This window comes from Protopterus annectens, chromosome 5.part0 (genome assembly GCF_019279795.1).
Source record: "Protopterus annectens isolate FY-2018-M chromosome 5.part0, PAN1.0, whole genome shotgun sequence".
Taxonomy (NCBI): Eukaryota; Metazoa; Chordata; order Ceratodontiformes; family Protopteridae; genus Protopterus; species Protopterus annectens.
The window spans coordinates 1,169,209,081-1,169,228,257 of NC_056735.1; the positions used below are offsets into that span (position 1 = coordinate 1,169,209,081).

The window sequence follows — 19,177 nt, forward strand, 5'->3', positions numbered from 1 at the left end:
CAACAAACAGAAATAATAAGACAGAAGAGGCAACTTAAATCATAAACAGTGACCTTTATCATCAAATAAGCCACTACCATCTGCTCCTGCTCCATTCTGTCACACGTACCCCTCCTTAAGCTAAATTCAAGAAGAAGGAACACAACACAGCACTAAACTCACATTAGGACCACCTGTGTAAGTATCAATTCACAGATCTACAAACCCCCACCCATCCAAAGGGACAAGAATGGCTTATGAAAATACAGGAAGCCTTCCCAGCAAAAATAATGAAGACTGGACCAAAATGCACCCAAGGACATGCGTATCTAATAGCCCCAAGGCCCTTACAAGCCTAGCCAAGTTCTACCTCTTATTTCCACGATCAGCACCTAATGCCCATGTCCAAGAGGGACACAGGTGGAACGCCTGGAGTGAATTTACGGCTACCCATTCAATTGTCCAGACTGTGTTTGAAGATGGCCAAGGAGGTGCTCTGTTTGACATGAAGTGGGAGTCTGTTCCAAAGGTGTGGTAACCTCTGGGAGAAAAATCTGTCCCTCCAGCAGGTTTTATTAACGTCACATACCAGGTTAAGGTCTTTAGAGTGAGTAACCAGTGTACCGATTGACTTGTGGATTTGCAGCATTTTCAATAAAACAGTGTCAGAGATTGCCTTGGATCCAAGGCAGCGATTGGCTCTGAATACTCTGCATGAAACAGAATAAAGTGACAGTGATTTCAGATAATTCACATAGGACAGATGCTGAAGACCTTGAATTTTCCTTGTGAGGAACCTTTGTGGTTTCTCCAATTGCTGCAGGTGCTTGAAAAGGTACACACCAAAAGGAGCACTGTACTCGATTATTGGCCTGATAAGGGAAGAGTACAGGGAGGTTATAACTTTTCTGGAGGCAATGCCCTTAACTTATGAGATGATCCCTACAGAATGCCCTTCTTACTACTGTGGAGACATGGTGATCAAAGGTACGATTGCTGTCGAACTGTGTGCCCAGGTCTCTCACCACTGAGTGCATACTTAGGGTGTTGCTAATGATGTGGTAGTTAGTAGGAACACCACTCTTACCGAAAGGGATGATAATGCATTTTTTTGCATTGAGTTTAAGCCCATGACTTTGGCACCAATCATTTGTTTTGTGCAAGATCCTCTTGTAAGATGCTGACATCATTTGGAGATTCTATAACCACTTAAAGTTTGCAGTCATGAGCAAACTTTGTCGTCCACAGACCTTTAGTTTCTGCTTGTGCTTCAGAGAAATAGATTCCAAACAGTAGAGGTCCCAGGACTGATCCCTGTGAAACACCACTTGTTACAGGTCTGCTGTTGGAGGTGGATTCCCCTATTTTGACTATACGTGTTCTATCAGTGAGCCAGTTAGCAACCCATCTAATGATATAAGGGTTGATACCTGGCTGGGTGAATGTGTCAATGATGCCTGAGTGAGAGATGGTGTCAAAAGCCTTTGCTAAGTCTAAATAGGCTGTATGGACAGATTTCCCCTCGTCCAGGGCTTTGATAATGGTCTCAAAGAAGTCCAAAAGGTTTAACAGGCAGGATCTCCCTTTGAGAAATCCAAACTAAGTAGAGTCAAGTGTTTTGAGATTACCTACGTCTTTGTTGATAAGGTCCATGACAATTCGCTCCATGGCCTTGCAGATGAGGCTAGTCAGACTAATATAGTTGCCGTGGTCAGTGGAAGCACCACCTTTGTGCAAGGGAATAACAGTGGACGTTTTTCATTCAGCTTGGATGAGGCCAGTGCTTAGACTACAATTGAAGAGAGTACCCAATGGTGTTGCTAATTCTTGTTGGAGCCTGTGTAGGACGCAGCCTGGGATGTTATCCGGTCCCATAAATGCTGTGTTTTTGGCCTTAGAGGGCATTTACAACCTGCTCTTGAGAGATATAAGGTAGGGAACAGGTGGTAGTAGGGATGTCATGAGGTACATGTGGTGGGGGAGTGAAGTTTTCACAGAACCTGTTGGCCAACAGGTTAGCTACGTCCAAAGGCTCAGTATACGTGGTATCATGAACTACCAGTTCAGCACAAATCAGGGTCTTTCCTTTTAGGTTATGGATGTAACTAAAGAATGCCTTATGGTTGTTCTTAATTGAGGAAGCTAATTTGGATTCGTAGTTTGCTTTGCAGGACTTCACAAGAAGTCTTATTTGTTCGTTTAAGATGAGAAAGGACTGCTTCCAGTTTAGGGTTCACTCCGTCTTACTCTTAGACAGCAATTTCTTCCTCTTATTGTAAAGCCTGTTAATGGCAGTTGTCCATCAAGTAGGTTTGCTCTTCCGTGAGGAGCTTGTTTTGGTCCTATCAGGTACGGCAGAGTCAATGCAGTTATACAGGTGTTTGTATAAAGCATTGTAGAACTCGGCATAGTTACCAATTCCATTGAGGGGAGGGGGAGTGAAGCTATTTATACCATCCTGTAAGAGGTTATAATCTGCTTTGGAGACATTTTTTACTTTAGTTGTTGCTAGGGGGGTTAGGTGTGACAGTTAATTTGAATGAGACTAGTCTGTGGTTAGATCTCATCAAGGAAGACCTCACTGTGGAGGTGTTACACTGGTTTCCCACACTGGATATTGGTAGGCACTACATCGAAGATGTTGGCACCCCTTGTGGGGGTGTTAACCAGCTGGTCAAGGGCAATGGAGTTAATGAAGTCAAGGATCCTTTGGGCAAGTAAACTTGAGCATGAGTAATTTATCCAGTCAATGGATGGGTAGCTAAAATTGCCCAAAACCATGGTGTTGGGATGCATGGGCAGAGTGGGTGTCTTGATTCATGGAGGGGGTCCTGTAGCTGGCAATGAGTTGAATAGGTGCCCTACCAACAGTAACTGCACCTGAAGTATTTCCAGGGAATCGTACTGTTTAACCAGTATTTATCTTTAATGAATAAAACAGTATAAGAAACTTCTCTGTGTGGAAAGGACTTTTAACCGGAAACAGACTGCCTACCCACTTGTATTACTTTCAGATACTTAGTAATTCTGTATATTTCAAATTATATTACTTTTATTAATTTTTTTTTTTTTTTTTACTTGGGACTAGTTTTAAGTTCGCTACTTCTACTAGCATTATCTGATTAATGTACAGCCATACCTCTCAACCTGGAAACATCAAAAATCTGGACAAAGGCCCATGAAAAATAGGCGATTAATAAAAAAAAAATTGTATACATAATTATGTACCCCCACCAACTACAATGGGATTGTGGGATACCAACTTTCAAACACAAACTGAAGAACAGAACCATAATATGGCCCCTGACCCTGTAGTAAATAACCATTTTTTTGAAATGTGTAGCAATGATGTTCAGTGTGAAGAGAGAAAATGATGAACCTTAGGGATTTTGTTTTTTGGTGACTTGCAGTATGTAGGTTTTGTGGTAAAAGTAGGGCATTTAACGGTAGGAAATATTCTAATCTTAGCAAAAGAATATTATAGTTTGCTAGAAACTCCAAAAGTCATTCTCCATGGCCTACTGATCAGTAGCAAAGCTTGAGACTGTGCCGCCCGGGGCTGTCTTGAGTTTGCCACCCCCCCCCCACAAAAGCATGGTCCAATGGGGCCCCCCCATACACAGCCCTCTCCCCGCAGCCATTTCAATGCCCCACTACTTGGCTATTTTGCCCCATTTACCATAAACACTAATGTGCATATTGCTTTACTTCTACAATGATTTGATTTAATTTAAAACTTTAATTTTACATTTAAGCACAAACACTAATAGACATCTGCTACACAAAGCAATACAGTCTCACAATGAAAATAGACTTAGCATTAAAACTTCTCTGCCCTTGAAAATAACATTCATTGAAACCCACATTCAAAGAAAATGCATCTCGCCAGTGGTGGATAAAGATTACCTTTGGGCTGTTTTCAAATCATAGGCCCCTTGCACACAAAGCACATATATGTTCTTTGATGCACCTTCCTGATTGTATTAAATTATATTCCTTGTATAATACAGCACACTTGTTAGAACATGTTTTGAATTGAATGCTTTGAACATTTTTCCAGTAAGCAATGAAACAAAATGCATAAACCAATAATGACAAAACTGCCCAATTCAGAACATTTCCATCATAAAAGTGTGCTCAAACTTCTACAATCCACCAGTATCAGTAAAAATGCACAATCTCGGCAGAAGTAAAAGTCATCTGAACAATTCCACATTAAAGACATCTGCAAGTAATGAAGAGGTTGCTGCTAGCAAACAACTTTATACTTCTTTGTTTCATCTATATAAAAGTGCCTGTTGCCCTTGAGGAATAAATTGACTGTGTTACATTAAAATAGATGATAAGCTAGTAATACTGCAATAGGGAATGGATGACAAACTGATGATAGGTTCAGGGTTACTAGGCATCTCTGCCAAAGAGGACATTCTCAGGACTGCAGCATCCACCCCCTTTAAAAGTACAACACAGTACAGTATCAGTAATCTAGCTGTATACTGTGGGAGTAGAACCCACAGCCTTCTGCATCAAAAGCAAGTATTCTACATGTTGTGCTACTAACAACACAAACAGACTTTGCATAAGCAGCACTAAACTTCTCTCCCCCTGAAGAACTATTCAACACAAGAAATCTGGAAAAAGACAAAATTTATGGGGGGGCACGTTTTAAACATTGCTTGTATAATCTTGGAAGGTGGTTAGAATAAGATGTTTTCCGTTACTATGCCATTCCTGAGAGATAGGAAAACTGAAACTTAAATGGCTATCATTTACTGAATTCAGTTCTCACTGATTTGCTACAAAATCATACATTTTAAGAGGAACAGACCAAAAGTTATATAAGCCAAACACTGAGAACCACAAGTGGTGGCATGGATAGGGAATTCAGGCTCTTGCTCCTTGTACCTAAGGTTCTGGGTTGGAGCCTGAGTAACACTAACCACCAAGGATAATTAACTGGGGCATTTTACACACACACACACACACACACACACACACACACACACACACACACACACACACGCACACTCTTTGCTTACTTAAGTACATGGAACTAGTGCTTGCTTACTTAAATACATGAAGCTACAGTTTGCAGATGGCCAAGTGCTTCTTTAAGTACATGAGACTTCAGTTTGCAGATATCGGAGTGCTTGCTTACTTAAATACATGGAGCTGCAAGATTTGTGGACTGGCAGCTATCAAACACGCTCCTAAATCGCCAAACAGGTCTGCACTTTCTGGTCCACACAGTATACAGACTTGAGAGCTTAAATACATGGAGCTACACAGATTTTCGAGGGCTTAAATACACAAGTGCTTGCTTACTTAAATACACTGAGCAACAGTTTGCAGATTTAAGTACACGTTTCCGAGCTAGAGTCTGCAAATGTCTGAATGCTTGCTTACTTAAATACACGGAGCTGCAAGATTTGTAGACTGGCAGCAGTAAGATTTCTCAGTAGCAAACACACCCCTAAATCGCCAAACAGTTCTACTGCAGCACTTTCTGGTCCACACACACAGTTTACAGATTTCAGAGTGCTTAAATACACGGATCTACACAGATTAACAGAGATTTCAGAGTGCTTAAATACACGAGTGCTTGCTTACTTAAATACACTGAGCAACAGTTTGCAGATTTAAATACATGGAGCTACAGTATGCCTGAATGAGTTTTCCGAATTACAATTTGCAGATGTCCGAGTGCTTGCTTACTTAAAAACACGGATCTACACAGTTGCTTAAATACACACACACACGGACACACGCACACACACTTGCGCACACACACACACACACACACACACGAGATTTTCTGAGTGCTTGCTTAACAGAGATTTCCAAGTGCTTAAATACAAGGAGCTAAAGTTGCTTAAATATATGGAGCTGCACAGATTTGCGGACTAGCAGCAATAAGATTTCTCAGTATCACACACGCTCCTAAATCAAACAGTTTTGCTGCTGCACTTTCTGGTCTGCTTAAAATAAGTTTCTGCTACTGCTACAGCATACAATTAATTTTCTTTTCTTACCTGGAGGACCTGTTGCGGCACATAGTCGGGTGCTGAGCAATTGTTGCACTGCTGCTATATTCCCTGCAAAGTTAACAGTTCAAAATAACAGTCCAAACAGTCCAAGGAAGCTGATGTCATTCACACACACCCCCTGTTGTGTGGTGACGTCAGCCAAATAGTTAAAGTTGTAACTTGTAATACAAAAAAATAAATAAAAAACAAAAAACTGGGAATTAAAGGGGCCACCCGGGAATTCGTGGCACCCAATTATTTTGCCCTCAAAACTGGTAAATACCGAGGAATTTGGTACGGTTAAGAGGTCTGTATACAGCAATTAACTAGTTAAATATGGACTGAAAATCTTCCACACAGAGAAGTTTCTTACACTCTTTTGTTTTTGGACCCACTATACTTCTTTAGTGGGTTGTTTGAGACTTCAGGGATACCACGGAGATTACCTGTATCTTTAATAATGAATACTGATACACTGCCTCCTTTAGTTTTAACACCTGTGGTTTGAACGTGTGGAAGGAGGTGTAACCCAGTATGGCTGGGATGCTCTCCATAGCCTTGATCCAGGTCTCCATGACCGCACAAATGTCTGCATCTTTCAATGTGAGGACTGCTTCCAGAGTGTGCAGTTTCATGTTAAGACTCCTAGTGTTTAGCAACATAACATTGAGGTTGTTTTTAGACTGAGTTTTTAAGTCAGGAATTTTGTCCTTGAGACACTGCCTAAAAAAGGCACTATGGGGGTAGCAACAGCCTTATCCAATAGCTGAAATCCCAAGGCTGACAGATGAAGACTATGTCTGGCAAAGTATCAAGGTCTGTCGATCATGCCATCTTAGGCTGACAGATACTGGATCCCCTATAATGACACCAGAAACTAAGCCAATTATTGAAGTCAATCATTTTCTGTTTGTAGTAAGGCATCATCCTAGGTGAAGGTAAAATGCTGCTTAAGGCTAGGGACATATCTGCCTGAGACACATAATCCGAGAACTCAGTCATGTCTTTCTTCATATAGTCCACAGAAGTACATCTCAAGTCATTCACACCAACATGGACTATGAGAGGGTCATAACAGTACCTGTTGAGAGACCTGAGTGCATGCAATATGGCACATCCTAGCACCTGACAGACAGCTGACTGTGACCTTTTCCAGCATGGTGAGAGGGACATCGGTGTGTCTCACGATAGAATCACCAATGACTAATATGTTTGGTTTTGTCTTAAGGGCTTAACAAGCGAGACACTGGTACGTGAGCTATTATGTGTACTGGGTTCTGTAGAGGAAGTATTAAGTGTAGCGTGCTTGTGTTTGGGAGTTCTCTGTTTAGCTATGTTTCTGATGAGGACCTCCGGCATATGTAGGTATGTGTGATATGTGTTTGGGTGGAGTAAAAGGTGAGATGTGCATGTTGACAAACCGCTCACTGTCATAGGTACGGACTGGCATGTGAGAGAGCATGGATTCAAGGTTCTTCATATAGTTGCATCTCTCGCATGTTGAGTTTGTGTGGACTAGGAGTAGAGGATTGTCGGTAAACATGAAGTAGTTGCTACACTGCCTCAGGATGCCTATGTCGAGCAAGCTGACAGAGAAACTGTGGGAAATTGTTTATCCACAGTCTTAGGTAAATTTACATGGTCAGAAAAAGAAGTCACACATAGGAATGGCTAGTGGGTGAGAGGTGTGTTGGTACCTCTGAGGCTAGGCTTAGTGTTCCACCTGACAGTAGAGCAGGACCGTGAAAAACCTCTGGAGGACCACAAGCAAAGTGATAAGGGAAAATTTAAGAAGCAAACGTTTGGGTCTGTAACCATCAATGGTAACCACCGCTACACATATGTGCACGATGGTGCACTACACGCAAACAAGAGCAAACACAAGGCTTAAATGAAACTAGCTAATAAGGATGCTCTCATTGAGCTCTAGTCCAACCACCCCCGATTAGACAGGCCCCAGAGAGCACTCTCCTCTTACAAGGGTGCAGAAGGGCCTTCAACAAGGATGGCTTGATTTTGATGCTCAAAAGATACAAAACAGACTAAGAAGGAGCAAACCTGGAACTGGGCTATGCGACAGCTGAACTAGTACAGTATATGGTTAACGTGTTGAAAAAAAAAAAAAAAACGGTTCATACAATTCAGACAGACAGTAGAATGCAAATACAAATCGAAAGCACAATATAACAGCAAAAACAGGTACTTATAGTTAGTTGGAAGCAACAGATGCCTCAGATCTTTCAGTATCTCAGTGAACAGCTGGTTTTAATGCTCACATGATGTAGTCTAGATTCAGCAAGGCTGAATCTGGCCTATGCTATAAAATGCAGTAGTACTAGAAATTCAAAGTGCATAAAATCACAGTCACAACAGGAAAAAAAAAGTTTAAATAAAGCAGCAATTCACAGCTTAGAAGGATGTAGGCCACACACTCCCACCACAAGTCTCTAGACCATAAACCTTCTTAATGTAAAACAACTAGGTTTGGAGCCCAAGTACTTAAATCAGAACTAATACACTTCAGCATAACAAACAATAGACCTTCAACCAGCAATTTCCAGCTCAGAAGGGTATAGGCTATAATCTCCTGCCATTACCTCAAAATCTTGTCTGATACCTAACTCCCTTTAGTATTAATTCTTGGATCTCTCTTGCAAGTATTAGTTCTTCAAAGAAAAAGGAAAGGAGACAGTACTAGTGAAGGTATACACTGTACAAGAGGTGATCAGGCTATCCTGAGCAACAGGACTCTGGATGAAATAACTGGTGGTGACTACATCAAGGTATTAGTTTAATGGGAACTGGCTTGGAGGTTTTCACCTTAGGATCAGAAAACTAACTAAAGGTTGCTAGAGGACAAGCTGGGGTGGGAAGGACTTGACAGTCTGCAGCACTTCCTCCAGAGGAGTAGGGCATAAGGACCACATGTACTCATACCACCGTCTAACAAAGGCTCACATTTGTTACCTTCAGAATCAACAATAACTTAAAGTAATTAGGGACATTTTTAAAATACTGTTAGAGAAAATTACAGGTTCAGATTAAGCCAGAGAAAATATGACCAAGATGTTGACTGTATTATGGAAGGAATAATCCTGGCAGCATACTGACTGCAACCCAGAAGGAAGGGAGAGAGGGTAAAACAAGACCTTACAGCCAACGGGACCTGAGTTAGGGTTTGCATCATTAGATGTCAGGATTCCTGGATGATGGCCTGCCTCCTCACAGAAGACTTCCCAAGTGGCAGGGAAACAAATTAATTTAAGAGGGGCTGAAGGTCGGCATCAAGGAAACAAAAATTTCAAAATGCTTCTTCTCAGCATGCCTCAGGCTTCATCTGCAAAACATCTGTCAAGTAACTCATCCATACAATGAATAATTATAAATTATGTACTTACCATAACAAGGCATCTGTATTATCCATGTACATTCATCTTCACTAATGGGTTCGGATCAGACTCAGCCACATACACTAGATTTCAGATCCAGCTCTCAAGCTCCTCACTCTACCCATAACACTCTATTCCACCTCCCTTGCTGCATACTGAGTTTGCAGCCTAATCCCATTCTGGTCCAAGAGAGAAAGGATATATGGAAATAAAGATGGGGCTTAAACTTGGAACAACAGGTTCCAAACATAGTCCAATAGGTTCTTCCAGAAGAAAACAAGGAAAGGGCACGGATGGGAAGGAAGGCGAGGAAGAATAGAAATGGACAGATGCTTAGTTATGAGTATATAACTTATAAATATAAATCTGATGTTGTCCTTTTCATTCTTCCTCACTAATGGGACAGAGTCACCAGCTACAAAAACCCGGGGTGGCCCTCAAAGAATATTCCGGAGCACTGCTAAACCAAAGGAGGCTCTATTTCAAGATACGATGTCCAACTTGTAATGTGAAATAAAGGTATGAGCCTTAAACCATGTGGCCGTTGCACAGATGCGGTCAATAGAAGTTCTTGACCAAAAGGCCGATGACGTAGCCAAGGATCTCATTGAATGAGCTCAGGGAGGTCTTGGTAAAACGAAATCTTTTTGAGAGTAAATTAATGAAATGCATTCTGTAATCCATTTAGATAGGGTAAGCTTAGAAACTATTTGGACCTAGTTGATTTGAGGAAAAGGATACGAAAAGCTGATATGACTTCCTAAACTGTATTAAGATAAAAACGTATTTGTCTATGTACATCAAGGAGATGTAACATGTACTCTCCCTTACCGGAGAGATTTGGAAAAAAGACTGGTAAATTAATACACTGGTTGAGGTTATTTTCAAAAGCCACTCTAGGCCCAAAGGAAGGGTCAGTCCAAAGGGAAACCCTGTCTTTATAAAAAAATAATGCAAGGAGGTTTCACTGACAGAGCATGGAGTTCAGAAATTCTTTTTGCTGAAGTTATAGCTACCAAGAATACCATTTTCCATGATAAAAATTTTAGATCACATTTGTCTGACTGTTCAAAGGATTTCTGAGTTAAACCCGGGAGAACCACAGCAATGTTCCAAGGTGGTGAAGGATCCTTTACTGGAGGTCTGAGAAGAAAAACACCCTTCATTAACACTTTACACAATCTGGAAGAAGCCATGGAGAAAGATTTATTCCCTGAATGGAAATGATGTGGGCAATGATGATTACTGAACTCTTCAGCCTGATTGCTTTCTGTAAGAGTTTGGAATCGGTGGAAGAGGAGGATAAGCATAAAGGAGACAAAAGGGCCAATCATAAAGCAGAGCATCACTCAGTGACTCCCCATGAGAGGGGATCAGAGTGAAGTACTTGCTACACTTGTTGAGAGAAGAGGCAAACAGGTCGCAGCAAGGTTGGCCCCAATGCCTGAAGATCATATTCGCTACTGACAGACTGAAAGACCACTCATGAGGCACACTGGTTTTCCCCAGGATGTGTATCTCAATTAGAAAGCGGTCTGAAGAGCTCGCCCATTCCCAGACTCTCATGACATCTCTGCACAGTGGGTAAGACCGGGTTTTTCTCCTGGTTTGTTGATGTACCAGACTACTGACATGTCTGTCAGAATTGCAAAAGTCCCTAGACGGAGAGATTCCTGAAATGCCTGCAACTCTAAAAGGACTGCTCTTAATGCAGTGGAAGGGTAAAGATACCACTTAAGTCACAGTGTTCAGAAGCATTCCGACGAATTCCAGGCTCTGGACGTGTTTGAAATAAATAAGAGAGTGGCCAGCTGAGAGGCAGTCCTTTTGAAATCCTCAGCAGACATGGACTCTGAGATGGGACTTGATAATTCTTTAGTCAAATCTCTCTGCAGCCTAGTAAAATGTGCCAAATAATTAAGTGACCTCAGAGCAAAGGTAGCTGAGGCGAACACTCGCTTTCCAACCTGTCCAAAGCTCTGGATTACCTGTTTGGTGGATGGAAAGAAGAGCTCGGCTCAGCTAGCTCTTTTCTAGTGGTTGCCACCACCACCACAGCATCAACACAGACTACTTTGCTCCAGTGAGGACAGTCCGAAGGAGGGGCCAAAAATTTGTCCGGGCATTGGGGTATGGGCTTGACAGTGTCCGGCTCCTTCCACGCCTGGTGGGAAACCAGGTCAATAAGTTTGTCTGCTGGGGGGGGGGGGGTCACCCAAGACACAGATGGTACAGCACCAAAAGCCTCCAGTAACACAGATTCTTCAGGAGAAGGAGTTTGGGATGACCAGCCACCCTTCTGCTTAAGGATTTCTAGAATATCTCCAAGGAGATGTCATCATGTGGTGATCTGGGGATCCTTCCCCCTCATCAAAATCAGTGTCTTCCACGACAGACTCTATGGGGGAGTCTATGCATCTCCTCGTGCATGTCCTCCTCCAAGGAACCTCCTCTGTGGGATGTTCAGGGGAGGTATTGAAAGAGAGGGGGAGTTCCTCAAGTGGAACTGTCTGGACAGTAATTGGAACTGGCTGTCCCTGAGGAGTAGGGTCTGATAGACTCAGTGCTTGGAGCCAATGAGGGATACGGAATAGGGTCCGATACAAGAGAAGATAGAAGGTCCTTTCTACCACCTCGAAAACCAAGGGACCACAGGAAACCCTTTCCTTCCTCTTTGGAGCCGAAGCTTCCAAAGAAGGTAAGTTGGGGCCAAACCCAGATCCGAGCCTCAAGGGGAGAAATGGATCCCAGCTGTTCAGGGACGAGGCTCTGAGAGGAAGGGGCAGATCTGAAAAAAAAAACAGAGCCAAACCCAACTCTAGGATCCATCACCATCTCAGCTTTGAGACCTGATTTGATCCTAGAGTATCGGAGCACACCAGTCAGGGAAATTGTCAGAGTGGAGGAAGGAACTCTTCTCAGATCTGATGTTGAAACTCCCTGAGATCTTGGATCCTGGAACTTTGAAAACATGGGTCAGTTCGGAGAGGGAGAAACAATGGACTTCATAGACACATTCACGGATCCAGTAGGGGATGTAGCTGGCAGAACCCTTATCTGGATCTGAGCTCTGAGGAATTTATGCATCATCCTATCCACATCTGCCTCAGACAGGCTTCTGGAAGACCTACAAGAAGATGTGGAATGGGGTTGAGAGTGTTTCTTCGGAGTTTGGAATAACTGAGTGGGCAGAGAAGGAAATAGGTTTTACTGCATACTCTGGAGTATGGCTTCTGATATACTGGTTCTCAGATCCAAGGGCTTAGGATCCAAAGAAGAAACAGAAGGCAAGAGAGATATAACTATAGGGGCCGACACTTTTGGATCCAAGGATGACTTTGGATCTGAGGGAAGGCCAAGAGATTCAGTATCCAACGGGGTTGGATCTAAGACTTTTCTAATGTTTTCAATTAGCTCCAAGTAAGCCTTTGGGGACTTTGGCCTTTCTATGGATTTCAAAGAAATAGCTTTAGATGTTTTGAGGGGGTTTGGGTCCCAGAAGAAGCACAAAGTAAACCTTTGAGGATGAGCTTATTATGCATGTCAACCAAAGCTCTCAGATTAAATTTAGAGCATGCTGAACAAGCCGTGTTAAGATAGTCTGGTCACAGACAATAAACGCACTTCTTGTGGGCATCAGAATTTGGGATCCTATGCCTATAAGAAGTGGACTTTTTAAACCCAGTAGGTTTCTCAGACGTAACCTAAAAGGACAACAACCCCTGAAATAAGTACAAGAAAAATAACACTTTTCTTTTTTTTTTTTAAGAGACGATAGCTGTTAAAATGGAATTACCACTAAAAAAAAAAAAGCCTGGAAGGACAAAGAAGGGAAGGAGGACAAGATACCAGCTCTAGTATTTAAAAAAATACCTAACAGGTAAAAGTACAAAGGCTACTAAAAACCTAGTAGAAAAGTCAAGATCGATCAGATCAAAGAAATCCCTAACACTAACGGTGTCTAAGAGGGAGGATGTAAAGAAAAAACTAGCAAAGGCTAACTTTTCACACTTAATATAAAGAAAATCTGCTTACAATGCACAACACCGGAACGTACATCTAACCACAATGGCAGCAAATGAGGTCTGAGCAAGGGGGATGGAATAGAGCATTATGGGCAGCAGGAGGAACTTAAGAGCTGGATCCAAAATCTAGTTTATGCCACAGAGTCTGATCCAAGGATTGGATCCAAACCCATTAGTGAGGAAGAATGAAAAGGACAACATCAGATCATGGAATTTAAGGTGACAAATATACAACAGTTATGCAATGAAGGTAAAGAGAAAGATCTCAAAGTAGACATATGCGAAACTGGACAAGAAAAATAATACACTGCTAACAGACAGCAGATTACCTAGTGCTATAAATTAATATAACAGACTGCAAAATTGCTTGGCACTAGAATTAAACTGTAGACTGATGCCCAAATCAATCTACATTCAGTAAGAAGCTAGGTCTGTCTATTATTTTTGCAAACAAACCTGAGTAAATGAAAAGTGCCTGATTTGCATATAATTTTTCCTTCTACTACAAAAATGGCATACAGTAAGAAGCATGTAATGGATTCTTAGAGACTGCATTACTTCAAATATAAAATATCAGAGAAAACATGTCTTACTTCCCTTGCCTTCTACACTCAAGTTAGGTCAACATTTACAATGCAGCCCCTTTTTGCATTACATAAACAAAACCCCATCAGGCAATGTACCCCATCATGGAATGTATTAATGGTTTAGTAGCAATATTTCTTTATGAAAAAATTCTGTATGGTTATTCTCATCAAAGATCTGCATCCAAAATCCCACACTCTCTCAATTTCTTGAACTCCCCCCTTCCCTCATCATCCCTTTCCACTTTGAATTTTACTCCCCTGATTGTGTTATGCATATGAGTCTTAACTGTGTAGCTCTAAAATATCACCTCAAATCAGGCAAACCTAAACCACCCTGTTCTGTTGGAAGTATCAACTTATCCAGCTTAACTTTTGTCCTCTTTCCCTCCCACAAAAATACCCTCAATTCTTTACTAATTATTGTCCACAACTTCACCTCTGGTTGATAAAAGTATGCCTGCTTATTACTATCCATATCAATAATTAAGTGTTTCTAGTTTCTCATTTTTTGTATTATCTTCCGTTTAATGTCTTCACACACATCCTTAGCTGCCATAAACCAAAGCCAGGTTCCACAACAGCGTACTAAAAATCCAAAAATGCAAACTGAATGCTGAAAGAGTAAATCCAAACCTTTTTAATGTCTTAAAACCAGAAATCTTAGCACTTTCGTTCACCACCATTGAACTTCATCAGAAACTGGTTAAAAATAAACTAAGTCCCCTTATATAACCTTTTGAAAATTGCGCCAAAAATAAAGTGACATACATCAAACAAACATACACAAACCCACCACTTTAAAACACAGACCATTTAGTGATGTAAAAATACAACTACAAATTGAAATACATCTTGTTTAAAATAAAACTTAAAAGGTTGTAAACATAATCACAATACATTTATGAAATACAAGATGCTCTGATCTTTAGAGCAGGTTTCAAAGAAACCACATCATTGATGCCAGGCAGGCTAGTGGCATTCAACAAAATTATTAAGTTCAAGATACCAGGGAGAGTGTCATGTGTAACTGAAAGAGTTGTTTACTGTGCAACATGCTCCAACTGTCCTTGTTTTTACGTCGGTAAAACCGAACAAACTCAAGAACAGGATAAGTGAGCATGTTAGGAAAATTAGAGATGAATGCAACTTTTATGCACTGGTAAAACATGTTAAGGCTAACTAACACTGGACATCAGTTTAAATTCATTTTAGAGGTACAAAGGTAAATAGAGAGGGGGGCAGCCTGGCCACACCTCCTTGAAAGGGCTGAGTTGATTTGGCAACTACGATTGGACGCTGTACATTGGCCAGGTCTAAATGACAGTTTGTCCATTAGTAGCCTATTAAAATTAAATGCCCTTATAAGATGAACTTTTTACTATGTTCATTATTATTAAATATAATTATTTTCATGAATTAATATTAACACAATCTACGTTTAACAATATATATATATATATATATATATATATATATATATATATATATATATCTTTTATATACATATAATTTTCTATATTATTTACATCTTTCATGTTTCATTACTTCCTGCTCTAAAATTAAGGGCATCCAAATTAAGAAAATAAATAAATACTTAAATATCAGGTGCTTTGTATATTACTACTATTAGTTTTATTTTTGTTCATAGATTGCATTATTAAGGACACAAACAAGTACATTTATGTTCATATTTTTACTAGGCTCATTTTTATTATGTACATATATTTTCATTTTGCATATTTATGTATATATTGCACATTGAGGACGTTGTCAGCATGTAACGTAATGTGGCTGAATAGAAAATGACTTGGTGACTAAGTTTTACCAAGGTGTTTTAATAGCCTATTTTGGTAGAACCAATAGGATGCAAGGAATGTGTACTTAAACTTGAGCACAGATAATTATGTGGATTCTGATGAAGTCTCCTGTAAGGAGATGAAAGTGCTTAATCTTCTGTATTTTTAATTAGGATTTTAATGTTGGTTGCATTTTCATTATTAAACTGTTATTTTTTGATTACTGAGTGACTACGTGGACTTATTGGATTCCCATTTTTGTGGAGGGACAGCCTTTATTGGAGCCTTGCACACTGAACATTTCAAGTTTTTGTCATCCTGAAGTAAACAAAAAAGCAATAACCACTAAACCATTTCCGAATAAAACTATATACAACAAGTGGGAGATGGAGGGTGGGTACAGCTTCTACAGCAGTAAGGAATTTGAAAGTATACTGTTATGGGTAACTACAACTTGAACTGTGCATATTCATCATTCCCTCTACTGCAGTAGCATTTAGGCTATATGGGCTGATAGCCAAAGCCTACCCAAACTGGGAGAAGGATGATTATGAATCCAAGAGCTCCTAGTGAAAGATCCTAGCAAGTCAGTCCAAGACCTAGCAAAGAAATCTAGTTTGAAATCCCTTAAAAAAAGGTAAGAACAAAGGAGTCTGTAAGCTGCTTCTACAGTCCACCTACTGCTTAGAACCGGTTTAATAAGGTAAACATAACAAAAGGCCATAGCCTAGGACAACCAACTAGAAGTAGTCTGTTATGACACTGGTTGTCCATCTTAGTCCCAACATAAGAAATACTCAAACATTTTTATAGAACAGATCTGACAAAACAATACCTGAGCTGGATAGCATGTTGAAAATAATACAACGAAACACAGAAGTGTTCTAAATAATTTATTAAAACAAACTAAAATGAATTTGAAAAAAGAATGTTCACAGTACGCAGAATCCTCTCGCTCTGGTTTTGATACTCAGGTTAGAACACTGGGAGATTGATGGCATTATTTACTTATTTATTAAATAATCTTGGGCAAAAATGAGGGTTTTGTTTTTAATATCCTGTCCATAAGAAAGACAGAGGGGTGTTTCTAAGGACTTATTCAGCTTGCCTCCCAATCCATTTTGTTCTGACACAAAGATGGATTCTTGTAGTGTTACTAAAAGCAGAACTAACTCCCAATCGCTCATAGCCAGCCTACATAGAGTCAACAAACCTTGTGCTTTCTAGTCTTTAATATGTAAGTGCTTTAGTCCGAAGAAAATGAAAGGCCTTGCACCTTAATCCTCACAGAAACTGCCCCCCAAAAGCTAAATCTGAAGAGTCCCAATTTACAGATTAAGTTTCAGGATGAGGAGAAAAGGGAAACCTGGACTTGATTGTGTAACTAATCTCCACCCGTGCAGTTTCTTAAATATTTATGAAATATTTATCACCCAAGCCGGATATGTAAAAATCCAGGGGATAGAAGCTTCGAGTCCAAGTGGCTTTTTTAAATAAGCTCTCTTCTGTAACCTGGCAACTGGATCAACAAAATAATATAGAAACTGAACCCTAAAAAATGAGGAAAAACTCTGTCTAAAGTCAGAGAAGAGAAGCTCAGGAAGGTTTCCAAATAATATTCACCTTCTCTTGCAACAAAAATCATTTAATGCACAATTGACATTCTAGAAAAAAAAATCCTTAAAGACAGGGTAAAGGGTGACTTCTGAAAGGTTATCTGGAATCCTAGACTGGTAAGAAGAGATGAAAAAGAAGTTAAATACTCACCATAATGTTCCATCTGTTGGCCATTTTCATATATCCTCAATGGATGGGTTCAGTTCTGACCCCTTGGAACTGACTTGGCCGCTTGCTAAAGCTCATAAGCACCAAAAAAAACCTCTTGAGCTTCCCCCTTTACCCATGATGTATCTGGTTGAATACCTTAGATTGAGTTTGCTGGCAGAATAAGCATAAGGAAGGAAATTCCCACACTTCCAATTGAGACCATGTCTGGGTCTGTCAGCACCGTAAAGATAAGCCAGATTGTGAACGAGGATAGTTGAGGATACATGAAAATGGACAACTCAGATGGAACGTTATGGTGAGTACAGAAATTCTTTATCTGAAGTCATCAATGTTCATGTTACCCTCAATGGATGGGACAGAGTCCCCAACTACTTTATTTCCCGGGTGTACTAAGGAAGAATGTTCTGCAGCACCACTGAGCTAAATCATAATCTACCCCTGGAGACCAAATCCAATTTCTAGTGAGTAATAAAGATATGGGGTTTAGCCCATGTTGCTGCTGCACATAGTTCATCCATGGATGCTCTAGCTTGGAAAAAGGCTAAAGTAGCTACAGCTCTTGTAGACTGAGCCTTAGAGGGGTTTGTAAGTGCAACACCTGACCTGAAGTAGATAAAGGAAATGCAGCTAGCCAGCTATTTTGCTAAAGTAACTTTAGACACAGTGTTTCCCAATTTGGAATGCGAGAAGAAGATGAAAAGCTGGTCGGATTTTCTGAAGTCTTTTCTCCTGTACTGGTAGAAATGTAACTGTATATGTACATCCAAGGAGTATAAACAATACTCTGCGTTATTAGAACAGCTTGGGAAAAATACTGGCAAGCTAATACCTTGATTTATATTGTTCTCAGAAACCACTTTTGGCAGGAATGAAGGGATCGTCTGAGTGAAACCCTGTCCCTGTGAGAGACTAAATATGGAGGAACAGATCAAGGCGCTTGAATCTCTGAAATTCTTCCAGCAGAAGTGAGTGCCGCTAATAGGATAGTTTTCCAGGAAAAGAACTTAATATCACAAATGTGGGCTGGTTCAAATGGTTGTTGGGTGATTGCTTGTAACACTAAGCTGAGGTCCCAAGGAGGGGAATAGGGTCTTTGAAGGGAGGTCATAACATAACAGTACCCTTCAAGAAGGACTTAGAGTTTGCAAGATGCTACAGGAGAATCTTGGAAGCCAGTATGGAAGTTGGAAATAGCTGCTAGTTAGACTTAAAAGGGCTTTTGCTTCCACCATCTACCAAAAAGCAATGCTAAATATTCAAGATGGGGCTGAGAAGGGTTCAATATTATTTTACGAGCTAAGTATACAAACTTCTTCCATTTACTAGAACAGAGTTTTTGTGTGGCAGGCTTATGAGAGGAAAGCAGTATGCGTCGAACAGGGGATGAGAGCATAGGTTGTCTGGTTGCTAAAAGAACTGGAGAAACCAAGCCGTCAGCTTGAGATTGTGGGTATCAGGGTGAACCATGCCTGTCGGATGGGACAGGAGATCTGGAATTAGATCCAGGATCCATGGTTGTTTAATTAGATTAGGCCTATGGAAGGGGAACCAAATCTGTCAAAACCAAAAGGGGGCTCTGAGGATGAC

General features: G+C 40.6%; 1 protein-coding gene across 1 annotated transcript in view; it reads right to left on the reverse strand.

The window, feature by feature from the left end:
* Nucleotides 1-19,177, reverse strand: part of XRN1 (5'-3' exoribonuclease 1) — a 2,408,514-nt gene that overhangs the window by 396,778 nt on the left and 1,992,559 nt on the right. The window lies entirely within an intron of this gene.